The sequence below is a fragment of the Sorghum bicolor genome, chromosome 6 (assembly GCF_000003195.3).
Source record: "Sorghum bicolor cultivar BTx623 chromosome 6, Sorghum_bicolor_NCBIv3, whole genome shotgun sequence".
NCBI classification, from domain to species: domain Eukaryota; kingdom Viridiplantae; phylum Streptophyta; class Magnoliopsida; order Poales; family Poaceae; genus Sorghum; species Sorghum bicolor.
Window position 1 is genome coordinate 18663255 of NC_012875.2, and position 20891 is coordinate 18684145.

Consider the following 20891-nt stretch of genomic DNA (forward strand, 5'->3'; position numbering starts at 1 on the left):
CTAGAGTCACACGAGGAAACTCTGCCTGCAGCCTCTCAACCTCACTGTCAAACTCATGCTGTAGCTGGCGCTTCTCATCCTGAACTGTCAGAAGAGACCCAGACAAGTGTCCCAAACAACGCTCTAGACCCCCATAGGTTTTCATCATGGCAAACATAGCACTCATAGTTGTACTGTCACTGTGCTGATCCTCATCCGCACTCCTCTCTAGAGCTTTCACCTCGGACTGATCCCACACCGAAGTGTAGGGGTCACCCTGGGGAAACACTCCAGCGAGTGTGGGCCAGCTCCTGCGGAAACCTCTCCACGATGTCCCTTAGAACCGCAAAAGTAGCCCTGCTGGCACCCTAGAAAGGCGTGGTACCTCGGGACTCGTACACCCAGCCACCCTAGGCGGGGTCACCTCCACTAGTCGGGATCACTGCCTCAATCCCCACCAGGATCCCATCACCGAGCTGCTCTCTGTTCCAATAGTAGCAAGGCTCCCTTCCTTCAGGATACCCCATCGAACTGAGCACTCTCCAAAGCAAAGTAGGCATCCCAAACTCCCCTAGGAACTTGCTCTTGTGACGTGAGCTCCTTGGTGCTAATTGGTGGCGAGGGGCCCGCCCACCACTGGACTTGCGAGCGGTGAGCCGAGTGCGTGCCATCTGCTGAAAATAGAATACCTTGGGTATGACTGAGGATTATTGTAACACCCGGCCCAATGCTTAATAGGATTAATAGGAGACTCATACCAACAAGTTGCAACTTCTTTTCTGGGAGCCTATCTCCAAAGAACTCTAAAGTTAAGCGTGCTTGGCCTAGAGTAATTTAGGGATGGGTGACCGACCGGGAAGTAGTTCCCGGGTGCGCACGAGTGAGGACAAAGTGTGCAGAAAAGACTAGTGTTGGTCTGTGGGAGCTGTCTATGTCCTAGAAAAGCTGCCAGATGTAAGCGGGCCCGGCCTCGTGGAGGCGGGACGTTACAGAATGGTATCAGAGCCGACTCTCGCGGTTTCACGGGCGCGTGTGTCGCAGTTGCACAGGCATGGTGTGCATGGCTGGTGTGGACCCAGAGTGGTCACACAGCATGGCACATGCGCTGGCACTAGATGCACGGACGTGGCCAAGAGAGGACGTTCCTGGCTTGGGGTTGATCGACGAGGACATCGATCTATTAAGGGGGTGAGGATGTAACACCCGGCCCAATGCTTAATAGGATTAATAGGAGACTCATACCAACAAGTTGCAACTTCGTTTCCGGGAACTTATCTCCAAAGAACTCTAAAGTTAAGCGTGCTTGGCCTAGAGTAATTTAGGGATGGGTGACCGACCGGGAAGTAGTTCCCGGGTGCGCACGAGTGAGGACAAAGTGTGCAGAAAAGACTAGTGTTGGTCTGTGGGGGCTGTCTATGTCCTAGAAAAGCTGCCAGATGTAAGCGGGCCCGGCCTCGTGGAGGCGGGACGTTACAATTATCTTTTATCATTTTAATTGAAATTGGAACAGATTTAAATAAGGGGAGGAAGTAAGTAATGATATGAAACGAACATGATGCATGCACGAAACTTACGACCTCACAAACTTAGAAACAAAAGTCAATACTAATCGGTATATGCGGTGGCACACAACGTTCTCTCATAACATAACTAGCGTTCTATGCGAGAACGTCGTTAGCGATGCTGAACAAGAAATTAAAACTATGGACCCCACAAACATAGGTACCACACCTATGTATATGACGTGCCACTACCCACATCATCGTCCTAATGATGGCATTGCCTCTCAGGACGGAATCTCCCAACATGTGGTACTGTTCCCAGGCACACTGGATATGTGTGCATGACATAGCACCCTAAAGCACTTCCCTAGATCGGCAGTGTATCCGATCATGCTCTCACAGCTCCCACTTACCAGGACGTAGAGGAAATTGATCCATTCATTACCACTCAAATGAATGGCACTCATTATTACATGCCATATGAGCGATGAAATAGAAATATGATGCATAACCCCCAAGTCAGTACTTAACTAGCCACCTTAGAGTCCTTAACTGGGCATAAAGGATATGACCATGGCACACTGATTAGTTTTCCAAAAATTCGTTTCCACACCATGATTACCATTAATAGATAATTAACCTTTATTAACCGTTTTAAGTTTGTTTTAGAACATACTTATGATCAGTAATCTGCTGAACCTTGCTTCGGTACCAGCTGTAATAGAACCGCCCAATTTATAAGAGATTAAGCCTAATAGTGACCATTTGCATAGTCGAACCATCAAGCTTAAACCTATATAATCCCGGTAGTCTGTGAAATCTCGAAGGATTTCAAACCACAACGCATACATACAGCCAAGATCGTAATAAGTCCAGCGATCACCATTCACAGTTACATTCCATTCACGACATGCAGCGATTACATCGGAGTTCACTTAAAGTTATTACAAACCAAGGCCAAGAGTAGCGGAAGCATCATAGTTTTAAAATAACACACACACTTAGTCTGATACAGTGCCATAGTTTGATTATTCCCACAACAGCAAAAGAAGAGGAAAAGTGACCATCGCCCTTGGTCTAGTCATCACCCATTGCTGGGTACAAGTAGTGAATGCAATAACCATAGTACATCTGACCATCTGCAAAACAACATGGGAATGAAACCCTGAGTACGAGAATGTACTCAGCTAGACTTACCTGTCATAAACCAAAATAAAAGACTCTTCAAGGATCATCAAAGCTGTATAGTGGGGTGGCTGAAACCTTTTTGCACAAAAGCGTTACCCATCTAGAAGTATATTTTGATATCCTCCTTTCTTTTATTTAGCTCAAGTTAAGTATTATCATTACCTATCATCCAGATTTGCACCTGTACTATTGCAAACAAGTGTTGTAATATGATAGTACCTTATCATAGCATTCACAATTCATTACTTATCATAACCCATGTGTTTCATATTCCTTACTACGAGGACGAAGCTCAAGTCAAGTGCTCACAATCCAGGAGTGAGGCGATTCGAATCAATTTCTGACCAGCTGGCGAGTTTATTCCCCTTACAAACCACACTCACTGATCAAGTGAGCTACAGATCATGATATTACACTATCCAGGACCAAATCGCGGGTTCGGCAGGCACTGCCAGTACCCGAGGACCGTTCCGGCGACCGAGGTATCCAAGGTATACCAAGGTTGTGCACCGTGCCCTCGTCGTTCTCCTCAACCATCACCAATACAGCGCATGGCGGCTCGACTCCTGGCCCGGATAGTGTTCAGGCTTCACGGTCGGAACGACTTATCTTTCCAGCTAAGTGTGGGGCATCCGTTTAACATGACAAGAGGGCCACCAACGATCGGTCCTTAATCGACACAGGCAGGGGCACTACGGTCAACACCACCATAAGACCCTGCCCGGTCTCGCTTTTCTTTCCCACACTTGGTTACTTTTCTTCATAGCACTGACAGCTAACATTCAGGTATCCACCTATATCTCGTAGGTGACAGGAAATCACCCGACTTCTACCGTACTAAGCGGGCTAAGCATAGACTCCGAGCCTATCTACATAGGACAAGATAGATAAACAGGTGGTGATATCAAGGAGGAAACATGCATCAACGGTGTCAAGCAACTCCTACCACTTAAATGCAGCATAGTAAAACAATCATGATATAACAATTTAAGTTAGCGAGAATAGGGAGACTTAGAATGCTCCGGGGCTTGCCTCTCTCGAAAGTGCTAGGCCAGTGGTCCGGGCACTCCTGCAGTCTCCTTCCGGCTCGGGCCCTTCCGGAAGTTCTTGCTCCTATGTCTCTTCCGGTTCCTCGGGTCCCACCTTGTTCTCCTGCGAGCCTGTATGATGCATGTGTGCTCATGAGTGGAGTGCAAGATGTCTGAGGTGCAATGCATATGCATGTCAATACAAGATGATCATGACATGGTGCATAGAAGACATAAGAAATTATTTCTACAAGGTAGTCAACATCATCCAAGGATATGCAACCAAATTAAGCATCTATTGCATACTCTTCTATAAGTTGTTATCATTTTTAACCAGCAAGCTATCATGATGCTTCAAAGATACACCAAACACCATTTATTCCATTTATCTCATGTATAACAAGGTTTAATTTATTTATCTTTGATTAGACCTATAACAGTAGCATATATTTCTGATCATCAATAAAATCTACAAAAATTACAGTAAGTCACTGGTCATTTATAATGTTTACCACAAATTTTACATAATTGTTGGACAGGTAACCTGGCCTACACAAAAACCACAAGTTTAATCAACACAACTAAGTGTAAATACCCTACTGATGATAAAGTGTCAAACAACAGATTTCATATTTTTATAAATTACTTACTAACATAAGAAATGCCCACAAAAATTTTTAGATTAATTGGATGAACCAGTTATTTATTAAAAATCATAAACCTTTGCCATGCAAGAATTTAAATCATCATAAATTAATTATACAGCAAATATTGTGTCACATATTTTTCCCAGAGGCTAAACATCTGTGCAAAGCTAGCAAAACAAGAATTGTATTTTTCTGAGTTTTTTTCTATTTACTATGCATTTTCCAAATATCAGCAAAACATGGAATAATTATATTTTTACAGAAAAGTTGTACAAACATGACATGCAATTACACCAAGTTGTAGATCTGGATTTATAGAACACATCAAACTTTATTTCATCATTTTTGGAGCTATGGATCTCAAGATATGGATTTAATACCATTTAAACATTTTTCTGGAAAACATTTTCTACAAATCTATTTCAAAACAGCGCTGGAAAATGCTAGGAACACCCAGATCTCTACCCGCCTCGGTCTCCTTACGGCTGACAGTGGGCCCCCGACCCCACTGGTCAGCGTGACTAAGAGGAGGAGCACCTCCGACGAGTAGATCTCGCCGGCGGTGAGGTCTACGGCCACGGGATGAGCACCAACGTGCTCCCCGCAGTGAGGCGCACCCGAGGGTGCCCTTAGCTTGGCCGGAGCACCCTTGCTAGCGTGCATGGCGGCACGGCGGTGCTGCTCGCCGTGGCCACGCCACTCCGACGGGGTAGAGCGCTCGCGAAGTGCCAACGGAGCTTGCTCAAGACACCCTGAACACGACGCACACGAAAACAAGCGAAAAGTGGTGAGGAGGGGAGAGTTCAAGCGCGGCGGGGCACTCCGACGAGGTTGGTGACCTCCGGCGAGCCATTGTGGCCGCACGGGGGCTTACCACCTCGGTTGAGAGCACGCAGGGGCTTACCGCGGCTATGACGAATACGGCAGAGCTCTTAGCGTGGAGAATAGCCTGCCGAAACGGCCGGCAATGAGCGGCGGCGCTCGGCCAGCAATGGCGCCGCGGCGGCTGCTGCTGCTGCTACGCTCGCGAGTGGGGAAGAAGAGAGAGAGGGAGGGAGATAGAATAGAGGGCGGTCTAGGGGAGCGGGGCGGCGTCCCGACCAGAAGGCACGGTCGGAGCGGTCGTGGACCAACGTCGCTAGTGTACGGCTGCCACGTGGTGGCCGTCGGCGTGGGAGAGGCGGGCGCGTCCGTGCGCAGGGAGGAGGATGGGGATTGGGCCGCGCGGGCGAGCGGGCCGAAAGGGAGGCGGCCGACCCAGCAGCGCCTGCCCCCTTTTCTCATTTTTCTTTGAATTCCTTTCTCCCAAAAAGCTTAAATTCCATTTTTGAAGCCCTTGCAAACTTTTTCAGGAGTTGAAGTAAAAAGAAGAATTGTTCCCCACAAAATTCTCTATAACTTTCCTTTAAGATGCAAGTTCAAATTCCAAACAGAATTTGAATCACAAATTAAAACTAGTTCTAGGTTTTTGAATAAATTCATTTTGGTGATTTCGTATAAACTCATTTCTCAAATTCTAGAGCTCCAAAAATTTCACAAAAATATTCTTAAATCTTCTAAAACACATTTCAACCTACTTTGTTCATCACAAGCAAATTTAAAGCAAGCATGTTGATTTATTCTATTTAATTCATTTAAATCCAGCACATAAAATTATACTTAAAATGCTACTATGCTTATGTGATGCTGTGCTCATGCTTTGCTTGATGAGAATGCTTATGAGTGAGTTTATGAGACCAAGTGCATGCTTAACACCTAGGGTGTTACATGCCAAAGATTAAATTCTTTACCTGGCTTTTACTGATGGACAGATTGAACACTCGAGATGTTCTAAGAAGAAGGAAGAAGTTCGAAGAAGAAGGTTACAGCTGTGCCCTGTGGCATGAGCATGTGCAAGAGACAGTTTTCCATCTGTTCTTTGGCTGCCAGTCCTCGGTTACCCGATGGTTTGCGATTGGTATCCAATGGCATAATTCTGGAGATGTGTGTCAGATGATCATCCATCAAAAATCTCTCTTCAGGGGACGTTTTTTCATGGATCTTTTTATGTTGCCTGCATGGAACATTGGAAGGAACATAATGATTATATTTTTAATCGTAGAGCACCTTCACTGGCTACCTGGAAGGAAATTTTCAAGAATGAAGTTAAACTTCATCTCTTTAGGATCCCTCCCTCAAAACGTGTTTCAATTATGCATTGGATAGACAATTTGTAATCTTGATACCTCCCCTTTTTTCTCTCTAGGTAAGTTTTGTAGGTGAGTCTTTTGTTAGCTTCTGGCTAACATGTCTATACTTGCTTGGTTTCTTTCCTTTTATTATATCTTCCTGGGGAGCAATGCTCCACAGTTTTCGTCAAAAAAATGATGGAGAAGACACCATATGAGATTTTGAATGGTAGAAAGCCCAATATTTCATACTTTCGGGTTTTTAGTTGCAAATGCTACATATTGAAGAAAGGCACTAGATTGAGCAAATTTGAAAAGAAATGTGATGAAGGCTTCTTGCTTGGTTACTCCACTACTAGCAAAGCTTATAGAGTTTGGAATTTGGCTAGTGGTACTCTTGAAGAGGTGCATGATGTTGAGTTTGATGAAACCAATGGCTCTCAAGAGGAAGAAGAGAATCTAGATGATGTGAGAGGCACTCAATTGGCCGATGCAATGAAGAATATGGATATTGGTGATTTAAGGCCTAGAGAGGTGATTGATGTTGAAGATGACAAAGATCAAGTGCTTCCTACCTCTAATGTGCAAGCTCGTGGTTCTCATGATCAAAATCAAGCTAGTACAAGTGGTACTCAAGTGCAAGATCAACATGCTAGTACATCATCTCATGATCAACAAAGTGCAAGCAATCAAGTGCAAATACTCCAACCAACAAATATTGCAAGAGATCATCAATTGGATCATATCACTGGTGATATTCAAAGAGGAGTGCAAACTAGATCAAGATTAGCATTATTTTGTGAGCATTTCTCCTTGGTGTCTCACATTGAGCCAAAGAAGATTGATGAAGCTTTGAGAGATGTTGATTGGGTTAATGATATGCATGAAGAGCTCAACAATTTCAAGAGAAATCAAGTATGGGAATTAGTTGAGAGGCCTAGTGATCACAATGTCATTGGTACTAGATGGGTCTTTCGCAACAAGAAAGATCATGATGGGATAGTTGTAAGGAACAAAGCAAGATTGGTAGCACAAGGCTATACTCAAGTTGAAGGTCTTGACTTTGGTGAAACATATGCCCCGGTTGCAAAATTGGAGGCAAATAGGATCTTGTTAGCCTATGCTTGTGCTCATAATATCAAGCTATATCAAATGGATGTGAAGAGTGCATTTCTCAATGGCTATATCAATGAAGAAGTTTATGTTGAGCAACCTCCCGGTTTTGAAGATGACAAGAAACCCAACCATGTTTACAAGCTAAGAAACGCATTGTATGGTTTGAAGCAAGCACCAATAGCATGGTATGAGAGATTGACAGATTTCTTACTCTCTAAAGGTTTCAAGATGGGAAGGCTGACACCACCCTCTTCACCAAGAAGATTGGCAAAGACTTGTTTGTGTTGCAAATCTATGTTGATGATATCATATTTGGATCAACCAACCAAGAATTTTGTGAGGAGTTTGGGAACATGAAGGCTAATGGGTTTGAGATGTCAATGATTGGAGATCTTAGTTACTTCCTTGGTCTTCAAATCAATTATTGAAGAATGGCACATTTGTGAGTAAAGGCAAGTACATAAAAGACATGCTCAAGAAGTTTGGTATGGATGATGCAAAATCAATTAGCACTCCAATGGTAACAAATGGAAGCTTAGATAGTGACACAAGTGGAAATATGGTGGATCATAAGTTGTATCGGTCTATGATTGGAAGCCTACTCTATGTGATCGCATCGAGACCGAATGTGATGTTTAGTGTATGCATGTGTGCAAGATTTCAAGCCTCACCAAGAGAAGTCATTTGAAAGCAACAAAGAGAATATTGAGGTACTTGAAGCATACACAAAATGTTGGTTTGTGGTATCCCAAAGGTGCAAAGTTTGAACTTGTTGGATATTCCGACTCAGACTATGCAGGATGCAAAGTTGAAAGAAGAACCACATCGGGCACATGTCAACTATTGGGTAGATCACTTGTCTCATGGTCATCCAAGAAGCAATATAGTGTTGCACTATCAACCACCGAAGCGGAATACATTGCGGCCGGTAGTTGTTGTGCACAAATCCTATGGATGAAGGCAACCTTGAAAGATTTTGGAATCTACTTCAAGCAACTGCCATTGCTATGTGACAATGAAAGTGCCGTGAAGCTCACCAACAATCCGGTTCAACAATCAAGAACAAAGCACATAGATGTCGGCCATCATTTCATAAGAGATGACCAACAAAAAGGGGACATTTGCATTGAGAGTATAGGCACTGATGATCAACTTGCCGATATATTCACCAAGCCACTTGATGAGAAGAGGTTTTGCAAGCTAAGAATGAATTGAACATACTTGACTTCTCAAATAGGTGTTGATGCACCCCATTATATGACATGCCTCTCCTTCATGCAAAGTAAGGTAAATTTGTTTGACATGTCATCCATCCTATGATAAGGACTTGTTTAATGCATCTAGTCATTCCTTACATATCTTAGGATCATTCATGAAAACCAATTGAATTTGATGCTTATATGGTACCACTATTGCTTCTATGCTTGACTTGATCTAGTGGTAGCATATGACATGTTTGTGGGCTTGTAATCCTAGTGTTTGATCTAGAATATGAGCTAGAAGTGTTTAACTCAACATGGTAAAAGATAACCCTTATTTGGAGGTGTGAAGAACCTTGTCCTTGGATCAAACCGAGTTAAACATCTTAGGCAAGTAATCTAGATTGGACCAATTTGGTAACATGATCTCACTTCACATGGTTTCACACTAACCTATCTAAAATTTGAGCTCACCTTTTGTGGTCATTGATGACAAAGGGGGAGAGACTTTGCCAAAGATTTGCTTAAGGGGGAAAGAAATCACAAAGAAATACAAAGATAGGGAAGTAACATGATAAAAGAAGGGGATCAATTAAAATTTTGAATCACACAAGTAGGGGGAGCAAGCTCATAAACTTGTATGTTGCATTTGTATGTGTGTTGGGTATTCTTAACATCACTACCAAAAGTAGACTTAGTTTTCTAATTCTGATAACGGTGCCAAAAATACCAAACCTATCCCTCATACCACTTAAGCCAAGTTGTCATCCCCAGCATGACATGAGAGACGCGGTTTTGAAATATGCAATTGCTCTTCTAAATAAATAAATAATGGGATCTGCAAGCACACAGATTAATACCGATGTAGCATTTTAACCGGGAAGTATTCCAGGTATCGTTATTTATATTTTTACCACTGGGAAGGGATTAGCAATCATCAATATTGATTACAGAATGGAATATGAGATTGAGTATCTATCATTGCATGTGTAATTGAGAACATTTATCTAACTCTTTTATACAGGGATAAGTGTCACATAAAAGATATATGAAGTAATGAATAGTGACAAAGATAATTAATCTGATCAGCATAACTTAGCCACATAATAAATATGATAAGCACCTCATTTAGATACTTTAGAAAATCATTAGCATGGTATTAGAACGAACTACAAGAATATTTCCTAAGTTATTCTCAACTATATAGTCTAGCATTATCATAGTTCGTGCAAGCATACTTAGCAATCATTGCGAGACAAGACTACGCCCATGCATAGTGATATTAGCAAGGAATATGAGAAACATAGTAATCACTCCCATGTAATAACGTTGCTCTACCAGCCCAATACATGAGAGGGCGACTATATAAGAATCAATGAAGCTGTCACTATCACGAACTACCCCACGATCTGGCATATTGGGTACAATCGCAGATAAATACGGTATAAGCACCACGCCTACACAATATCTATCATTTACCCATGGATCCGATGGATAAACGCTATACGATCCTAAACATGTATATAGATCCAATCTAACTAAGCCAAGTATATAACTATGATAAACTAAGAACAATATAATCTTGAATATAAACAAGTAGAGCAAAGTCATAAGCAATATATTGAAGTAGAACAAAGTCATATTCATAATATTGAAGAACAAAGATGATTAGAAGAACAATTAGAAGAACTATTAGAGAATTACCAAGAATCCTCTTGACAAATCCGGAAACCAATCGAAGATTGACTCCTTCTAGTTCTAATCCTATGTAGCTATGCTAATCTAGATGTCTAATTGATGTGGTGGCACTAAACTTGATCACAGTCTTCTTCTCCCTTGAGGAATAATGAATTAGGGTTGAGAGGCTCTCTCCTCCAGGGGCCAGGGGGTCTGGTTTTATAGTCCCTTCAAGTGGATATGGGCCGTTGGATCAAACCGACATTGATTGAACGGTTATCCTTGATCCTTTAGGTCGGTGGAGATCGATCCCGAAAGAGAGTCCTGATTGGACTCGGAAGGGGGGCGGGCGCCCAGGGCCAGGCTCCGTTCGGCCTCCGCTTCCTTCCCGTGGCTTCTGGAGTCTTCTAGATGTAAGATAATTGCACTGCACGTTGATATCTCTATGTAATCCCGACGTGTGGGCCTTTCTTCCTTATTTCCTGATAACCCCCTGCAGAAATAGACAAACACCAAAACTCGTGGAATTCTGTCAGATAAAACCCTAAGTCTAGATGTTGATTTCATTTGGATCCTTTTCTTTGTTTATTTAATAATTAAATTTGATACTTAAGCACCGTCAACAAACTCCCCCAAGCTTACCTCTTGCTCGTCCCTGAGCAAAGATAGACTCAGTAATGGATCAGAAATTGTTGCAATATCTTTAAAAATTGATGGTACACATGCTTTTAAATAAAATCTTATCTCTGAGTTAGAGTACACCGTCAATACTTAAAACTTACTTACTTTACCTTTCACCATGGGACTTGTAACCGTCACTTCTGTCTTGAGTGGTTAAAAGATAGAACAGTCTAGTCAAGTGTCATGTCTCTTATTCTTGATCACCTATAGCTCTAATGTTTTTTGCAGATTTTCAAATAAAACTCAGAGATTCCTTGTATGACTCTCTCAGATCTCTCTTTTGTGGTATTTCTGGATCCTTACCAAGGCAGTGATGGTATATGCCTTCTCTCAATATATATAGTATTTGTGGTATAAAGCATAGTGACATTGCCTTCTCTCTCACCCTACTCTAATAAGGCTTTAATATTTGGAGCTCATAGGTGGGAGATAAAGTATACATACTTATAATACATTTATTGTATAGTCAAACCATGGATCCAAAGAAACAAATCATTAAGTCAAATCAAGATGTGCATGTGTAGCGAATGAATGGTGTATGGTGATGATGGTGATAACAATGGTAAAAGTCTAATTCTACTTTTGCTCTTTTGAGGGGATACATACCTTTCTTGCTTTCTGAAACTATATGAGGAGAATCAGATGCTCTTCTTTTTCTTTTCTCTCAGGTGGGTATCTTGTACCCCTAATTCTACTGTCGGACACTTGTCCATTTTTACCTCTCGTCTCACTTTTTCTTTTCTTTCGAGGTTCCGGGCACTTGCTCCTTTTTATTTCCTCGTATCTTTTCTTCTCTTTTTTTAGAGCACTCATCTCTTGAGATAATATAGCAAGTGGTAGTAACAAGATAACATGAGCATTTATTTCATAAGGGAAAAACAGAAATATTTTTTGGCTATTCTCTCCTGGATCAGGAGTAGAATATTTTTGGGTGATTGTGGAGATAGAAATGGGTGGATATATGTGGATGGTACTTCTGGAGTAGAAGCAGCATATGTGAGTGAACGTGCAAGTGAATTCTAATTTAACCACATGACAAGCTCCTAAGGGTCTACACAGCTTGACCACACTGAATGCTCACAAGCAGTAAAAAGTAAATGTGTGGCTCAAAATCTAGCAAGCATGTATATATGGCTGTGGTAGAAATTTAAACACTCATCATACAGGAACTCATCATGCAATATTTTAAAGATTTTTCAAAGATAAAATTCTCCAGAATTCTAGCATCTCTAGGAACAGATAAACATCAGCTCAACCTTCCCATATCATATCCGTTAACAACTTAGACTTCAGATCAAGTTTTCTTCCCACAAGTTTAGGTTTAGAGCAAGCTTTAAATTATAACAGTTATGTCTAAACTTTAGAGAGAACTCAAATTTAAAAATTAGGCAGAGCAACTATTCATCATATCCATGCTAGAGTTTTATTATTAAGATTCATATTAGCATAGCCACTTAATTTATTTATTAAACACACTAAGCAAAAGATATATATATAAGCGTAAAATCTTTATTTTGTTTTTCATAGTTATGTATATTTGTATTTTAATATAGTATAAGTATAAAGATAGATAGAAATACTTAGCGGGATAAATGGGGGTGCTCTCCCCCAAGCTGAATTTAGACGTAATTTCTCTTGATGTAGCTAGCAGGTGGCAGAGGTGTATTTGAAAGTCGGCAGTATCTTGACAGCGATTAGAATGTCCTCCGTCTGCTAGTCTTCTTGATTCTTAAATTCTGTGGAGCTCAAATAGACAACAAAGCTTTGTGGAACTGATTAGGTGTTAGCATAAACATCTAGCCTTTATCATGTTGAGACTCCTCAATAACTATTACTCCCTATTTTTATATTTTCATTTTATAACGCAGAAAAGAAATATTTATTTTATTTTTATGCCACCACAGTGAATGTACTTATGGGTTTTATGCCACTCGTATACTCACATGGGGCTCACTATTTTTAAACATTTTTATTTTCTTTTTAGGATAGTGTGAACATGATTAACTAAGTAAACTGTTTGAAATAATTGAAACGAAAAAGGATAACTACCAAGTTTACCTCTTGGCAAGGCGTTCGGTGTTTTTAAGTCCTCCGAACGGGACTCTCCGTTTTCTCAATTGTCCTGAGGTTCGTTGGGTGGCGTAGTCGGTACTTCCGGCGGTGCCTCTTCTTCATGTATAGTTATCTTCTGTCTCCATACCTGACTCGGTGCTATGGTCTCCTCTGGATAATTCTGTTTAAAATGTATGTCTTCTGACCTTATAACTTCTCCTTCATAGTCTGCCCATCCGTCCTTGATGATTTGCCTCCTCTGGTTGTGGTTGCGTCATTTTCTGACCTGCTTAGATTCTTCAAAGATGTAGTTAGGGTCAGTAAAATAACGGCGTACGTTCTCTGAGGGGAAGTGCATATGGACTTCTCCGGTTCCAATGTAGATGATTGCTTTAACGGTGTGAAAGGTCCTAATATGGCTAGAGGGGGGGTGAATAGCCTATTTAAAAATTCTACAAACTCACTAGAGCAAGAGGTTAGTAAAAAACAAAGCGAAGCTTTTTCCTCTAGCTCTAATGGGGTGTTTGCAAGCCACCTATCCAACAATTCTAGTTGATATAATCACTAGGCACGCAAGAGCTATGTCACTACTTACACTAGAAAGCTACCTAAAGTTTCTATACAAGTAAGTACGCTACTCTAGTTTGCGGGAATGTAAAAGAGTGGATGAGATAATTATACCACCGAGTAGGGGATGAACCAATCACCAATATAAACAATCAAGCACCGGGAGAATGCCAATCAAACACAATTGAAACGCCGATTTTTCTCCCGAGGTTCACGTGCTTGCCGGCACGCTACGTCCCCGTTGTGTCGACCAACACTTGGTGGTTCGGTGGCTAAGAGGTGTAGCACGAACCTCGTCCTCACTAGGACACCACAAGAACCAACCCACAAGTGAGGTAACTCAATGACACGAGCAATCCACTAGAGTTACCTTTCGGCTCTCCGCCGGGGAAGGTACAAGACCCCTCACAATCACCGGGAGATGGCCACGAACAATCACCAACTCGTGCCAATCCTCCTCCGCTGCTCCAAGCCGTCTAGGTGGCGGCAACCACCAAGAGTAACAAGAAAACCGCAGCTAGAACGATCCCCAAGTGCCACTAGATGCAATCACTCAAGCAAATGCACTTGGAATCACTCCCAATCTCACAAAGATGTATAATCTATGAAGGAGATGAGTGGGAGGTGTTTGCTTAGGCTCACAAGGATGTCAAGTATGTTAGAATGCCAAGAGTATAAGCCCCAAGCCAGCCAAACACGTATTTATAGCCCCTCAAACAAATAGAGCCGTTGGCTCTTTCACTGGGCGAAATACGGGGTCACCGGACGCTCTTAAAGGGGCACCGGACGCTCAACACCAGCGTCCGGTGCTCCAACGTCAGCCACGTGTCACGCTCGTGTCAGAATCTAACGGTCACCTGCAGTGCACCGGACGCTGAGCAAGTGAGCACCGGACGGTCCGGTGCACACCGGACTCATGCGCAGAGAGCTCCGCAAACTTGCATGTTCACCGGACGCGAGCCACCGGACGCACCCTCAGCGTCCGGTGCTCACCGGACCCATGCGCAGAGAGGGTCGCAAAACGCCCGCACACCGGACGCTAACCACCGGACGCTCAAGCCAGCGTCCGGTGCCTATCGTCCGGTGCCTAACCCTAACCGAGTCAGGCAGCCTGCACACCGGACGCTCAGACACAGCGTCCGGTGCCTCTGAGCCAGCGTCCGGTGAGTGTTTTCTCAGCGAGAAACACTCCCGCGACTTCTCCAAATTTCCCACCGGCGCAATAGAAAATATGCACTTCATTTTCTCGAAAAGCGCCGAATCCCGCCTCGCAAGCTCGGCGGGAGGGAGAGAGGAACCCATCCCCTCTCTACCCTTGAAACTCCACCTCCTTCTCAAAGTGTGCCAACACCACAACGTGTGTACCAACGAGCGTGCACGTGTGTTAGCATTTTCACAATCATTTTCTTTGAAGGAGTTAAGTTAGCTCACTAGGTTCTAAATGCATGCACATGAACAATGACACCTAGTGGCACTTGATAACCGCTTAGCCAAAGAATTCCCCTCTTTATAGTACGACTATCTATCCTAAATGTGATCACACCCTCTATGGTGTCTTGATCACCAAAACCAAAACCCTAAGCAATACCTTTGCCTTGATCTCCATAGGGTTTTGTTTTTCTCTTTCTTCTTTTCCAAGTTGAGCACTTGATCACCTTGTGGTCATCACCATCATCACCATGATCATCTCTTGCTCCATCACTTGGCATGTACCAACCTCATTAAGTCTACACACACTTAGCATAGAGGTTAGTACTAGGGTTTCATCAATTATCCAAAACCAAACTAGGGCTTTCACGGTGCTGAGGAACGGTCTTCCAAGGATGATGGGTGGATCGTATTCATCTTCTCCCATGTCAATAACCTGAAAGTCTGTGTAGACAAAATGATCGTCTATTTTGACTGGGACATCAGTTACTGTTCCTTTAACTTCTCGGAATGTCTGATCTGCCATCTGGAGCTGAATGTATGTTGGTTTTAAGGGCATGGTTCCAAACAAGAGCCGATAGGTGACTACAGCCATTATGTTGACGCCCGATCCGGTGTCACAAGTCGTCTTGTAGAAGTTGTATCCATTTATGGAGCAGTAGATGCTTGGCATTCCTAGGTTATCCTTCTTGGTCAAAAATGGTGACTTAAGTCGATGATCTTGACCTCCATGAACTGCAATGACCATCTTAGCTGACTCGATCCACACTTGCTTGTTCCTGTTCCTCCTGTTGGTCCTCTTCCTTGATTCACGTCTGGATTGATCTGGGATTTGTGTAGTCTTATTCTTGAAGGAAAACGTCTCCTTTCTCCTTTTGATGTAGAAACTGATCTTAGCAGCACTAGCGTAGATGACAGCTCCCGAGGTGTTTAAGAATGGCCTCCCTAAGATGATGGGTGCCCTCTCATCATTACCGGTCTCTATCACCACGAAGTCTGCTGGGTATATAAGGTACCAACTCGGACACAAAGGTTCTTCAATATTCCTTTTGGAAAACTTATCGTCTGATCTGCAAACTGCAAACACATGGTTGTTTCTAATAAAGGATATGTAAAGAATTTTTCATAGAGTACCCTCGGTATAATGTTGACATTGGAGCCAAAGTCGCAGAGTGCTTCTGGGAAGTCCACCATGTCGATGGAGATCGGGATGATGGGGCGTCTTGGATCGCCTCTCTTGACCGGCATAAGGTCAATAGTGAATTCAGTGATGGGGCTACCGCAATTACCTACATCAAACATGTCTACAAGATTTGCAGATTCTGAGTAGTTAGGCCTTTGTAGATTCCAACCTTGATTTTGTTGAGGACGGTTGTAGTAGTTGTTGTTGTTATTGTTGTTGATGTAGTTCACATCCTCAAGCATCTTAGGGCAGTGATTGCCTGAGTGTCCAGTACCTCCACACTCCTCACAAGTCATGTGAGAGTCGTAGATGTGCATAACTTCCTTCTTATCTCCAGCTCTATCGTCGAGCTTCTTCATGAGCAGGTCTAGCTTTGCAGACAACATGTCTACCTCCTTGAGCTGATGCATACCTCCACCTCTCTTGCGTGTCTGGGTACTTTCTTCATTCCAGCCTTGATTGGACGCCATCTTCTCCACAAGAGCTGTGGCTTGTGATATGATGAGTGATAAGAATGCTCCTCCAGCTGCAGCATCCATGGTCTCTCGGGCACTGTTGCCGAGCCCATGATAAAACGTCTACATCAATAGCCAACTCTCCATTCCATGATGGGGACATTCTAGGATGTAGTCTTGAAAGCGCTCCCATGCTTCTGGAACAGATTCATCATGTTGTTGCTGAAAACTTGTAATTTTCCCACAGAGAGCATTGGTCTTGCCCGTGGGAAACAAATTAGCCAGAAAGTTCGTGGAGCAGAGTGCCCACGTAGTATTCTTCTCCTTTGTAGCGTAGAACCACTGCTTCGCTCTCCCTAACAGTGAGAATCGGAAGAGGCGAAGTAGTATAGCATCTCTAGGGACTCCTGATATGGAAAATGTGTTGCAAATCTCCAGGAAGTGTTGGAGATGAGCACTAGCATCTTCGTGTGCCTTCCCACAGAATTGGTTGGATTGCACCATGTTGATAAGTCCAGGCTTGAGCTCAAAGTTGCCATCGATCTCTGCAGCAGGTCCAGTGCTGATGTTGTCCGTAGTGGGAGCTGAGAACTCGCGGATTGACTTGTTTGCCATGGCTTCGAACTCTGAAGACAAGTTCCGGTGATCTTCTTGATTGGATGAAGCTTCTTGCTGAAGTGTTGATGATCTCCTCTTGAGCTTAGCTCTTGTTTTTCTGAATAACACTTCGGGATTGTCAACAAAAATTCCTGGAAGATGTCTTCTATTCATACATTACCCTGCAAAAGATAAAATGGAAAAATATCAGGGTAAAACTGTACGAGAGAATTGATAAGCTCAATCATATTAGTGATGCGAATGATAACTCAAAATCCTATATTCATTCCTGATTAGGACTCTACCAAAGGTTATATGATTAAGACCAATATGAAAATATCTAGGAAAAACATGGTCTTGTAGGGCTAGGTCTAAACCAGAATTTATAGAAAGATTAACAGATTCCCTAGGTGTAGCTAAAAGTGCATTATCTTCTTGATTAAAAGATAGAACCTCAGCTATAGAAAAGGGTTGGTTTTGACCTATTGCAATCAACTCCGGACACAGATCATAATTAGGGGCAGGACGTGTTGAGTCCCATGGTCTATGGATGGTCTCTGAAGGTGCAAAGAATTTAATAATAGGTATGGAATTTCAGTTATCCATAAAGATAAAAATAAAAAGATAAAATAATAAAAGTATAAAAGTATAATACAAGATAATAGCAAGACTCAAAGTTATCTCAGCAAACCGTCTTTCTCCCCGGCAACAGCGCCAGAAATGCTTGTTGATATTTGGTAACGCAATTAGAAAATGTTCCGCAAGCGCACGGATATCGGTGAGCATTTCACCCGGGAAGTTTTCTAGAGTATCGTATTTATATTTTTACCAGTGGGAGAAAGGGTGCATCTGACTAACCAAATCTATTGCTACTATCCCTTTAGGCTACAAAGAATGTTTCTCGATGTGAGTGATATATAGAGAAGACTGCAACCATAGTCTCGTTCTAACCTTGGTAAGGATGATCTACTGTTCTATTGGGGAGGCTCACAAAATCTAGACAACACAAAGGATGTTCGACCCGCACCTATAAACCTACACGTCCTGCTAACAAGATATGGGATACAAAGGTAACTCGGAAATGTCACGTTCCTCGCTACTACCACGGTCCAGCTAGTCAGGGGATATCTATGAGTATCCTAGCCTAAACACCACGTTTACGCTAGCAAGTGATTACTCTAATACTCAACCGGAAGAGGATTAAAGTAAACTCATAAATCAAAGAACAATAAAACAAGAACTTACTAGAATTAGAAGTTGAATTACTGAAGAATCTTAGAAGCAAGCCTCGGGTTAGGAGACTTGATCCCGTAGGTACAACTCGGAGTAGACACCGACAGGCCGGCCTTCCTCCGATCTACACCTCCACTCTATCTCTCTCAATCTAGTAGAAACTAGAATATCTATTTCTACTTACATTGGTTGCTAAGCCTAAAAAGAAATATTATTTAGAGAAGAGGTTTTCCTTCGAGGGCACCCCTCAATCTCTATGATAATTTCTTGTCTTCTCCAGGGGCCAGGGTGGTCTCCTTATATAGTCCTCCTCCTCTATGCGTTTTTGGGTCAGTAGGCGAGGTGGTACTATGTTTTCCTTGATCCAATAGGTCAGTGGAACATCCCGTGCGAAGAGAGTCCTGAACAGGATCCAGCAGGGGGCGGGCGCCCAGGTCACCAGGGCGGGCGCCCTGGGCCTGGCCCCTTTCGGCCTCCGCTTTCTTCCCGTGGCTTCTGGAGTCTTCTAGATGGTAGAAAATTACACGGTGCGTTGATATCTCTATGTAATCATGACATGTGGGCCTTTCTTCCTTATTTCCTGATAACCCCCTGCAGAAATAGACAAACACCAAAACTCGTGGAATTCTGTCAGATAAAACCCTAAGTCTAGATGTTGATTTCATTTGGATCCTTTTCTTTGTTTATTTGATAATTAAATTTGATACTTAAGGACCGTCAACAAACTCCCCCAAGCTTACCTCTTGCTCGTCCCTGAGCAAGGATGAACTCAAGATTTTCTGCAGTGGTTTCATGCCTTAAAAGTACACATGCATTCAAGCAAGATCTCATCTCTGAGTTAGAATAAATTGTTAAGACTTAAAACTTACTCATTTTACCTTTCACCATGGGGCTTGTAACCGTTACTTGTGTCTTGAGCAGTTAAAAGATAGAACGGTCAAGTCAAGTGCCATGTCTCTTACTCTTGATCAGCTATAGCTCTGGGGTTTTTGCAGATTTTCAAATAAAACTCAGAGATTCCTTATATGACTCTCTCAGATCTCTCTTTTGTGGTATTTCTGGATCCTTACCAAGGCAGTAATGGTATATGCCTTCTCTCAAAGTATGTGGTATTTTTGGTATGAAGCATAGTGATATTGCCTTCTCTCTCACCCTACTCTAATAAGGTTCTGATATCTGGAGCTCATAGGTGGAAGACAGCTAATACATACTTACAAGACATTTATTGCATAGTCAAACCATGGATCCAGAGAAACAAGTCAATAAGTCAAATCAAGATGTGCATGTGTGGCGAATGAATGGTGTATGGTGATGATGATGATAATAATGGTGAAAGTCTAATTCTACTTTTGCTCTTTTGAGGGGATACATACCTTTATTGCACTTTGAACCTTTTTGGGGAGAATGAGATGCTCTATATTTTCTTTTTCTTTCCTCTCAGGTGGGTATCTTGTACCCCTAATTCTACTGTCGGACACTTGTCCATTTTTACCTCTCGTCTCACTTTTTCTTTTCTTTCGAGGTTCCGGGCACTTGCCCCTTTTTATTTCCTCATATTTTTCCTCTCTTTTTTTAGAGCACTCATCTCCTTAAATATTATAGCAAGTGGTAGTAACCAAGATAACTCGAGCATTTATTTCACAGGGAATAACAGGGATAGGAAAATATTTTTGGCTATTCTCTCCCGGATTAGGAGTATAATAATTTTGGGTGAAGTGGAGATGGAAATGAGTGGATATATGTGGATGGTACTTCCGGAGTAGAAGTAGCATGTATGAGTGAACGTGCAAGTGAATCTTGATTTTAACCACATGACAAGCTCCTAAGGGTCTACACAGCTTGACCACACTCAATGCTCATAAGCAGTAAAAAGTAAATATGTGGCTCAAAGTCTAGCAAGCATGTATATATGGCTGTGGTAGGAATTTAAACTCTCATCATATAGGAACTCATCATGTGTTATTTTAAAGATTTTTTTAAAGATAAAATTCTCCAGAATTCTAGCATCTCCAGGAACAGATAAATAGTAGCTCAACCTTCCCATATCATATCCGTTAACGACTTAGACTTTTGATCAGGTACTCCTCCCACAAGTTTAGTTTAGAGCAAATCTTACTTCATAACAGTCATGTCTAAACTTGAGAGAGATTTCAATTTTAAGAACTAGTCATGGCAGAGCAACTATTCATCA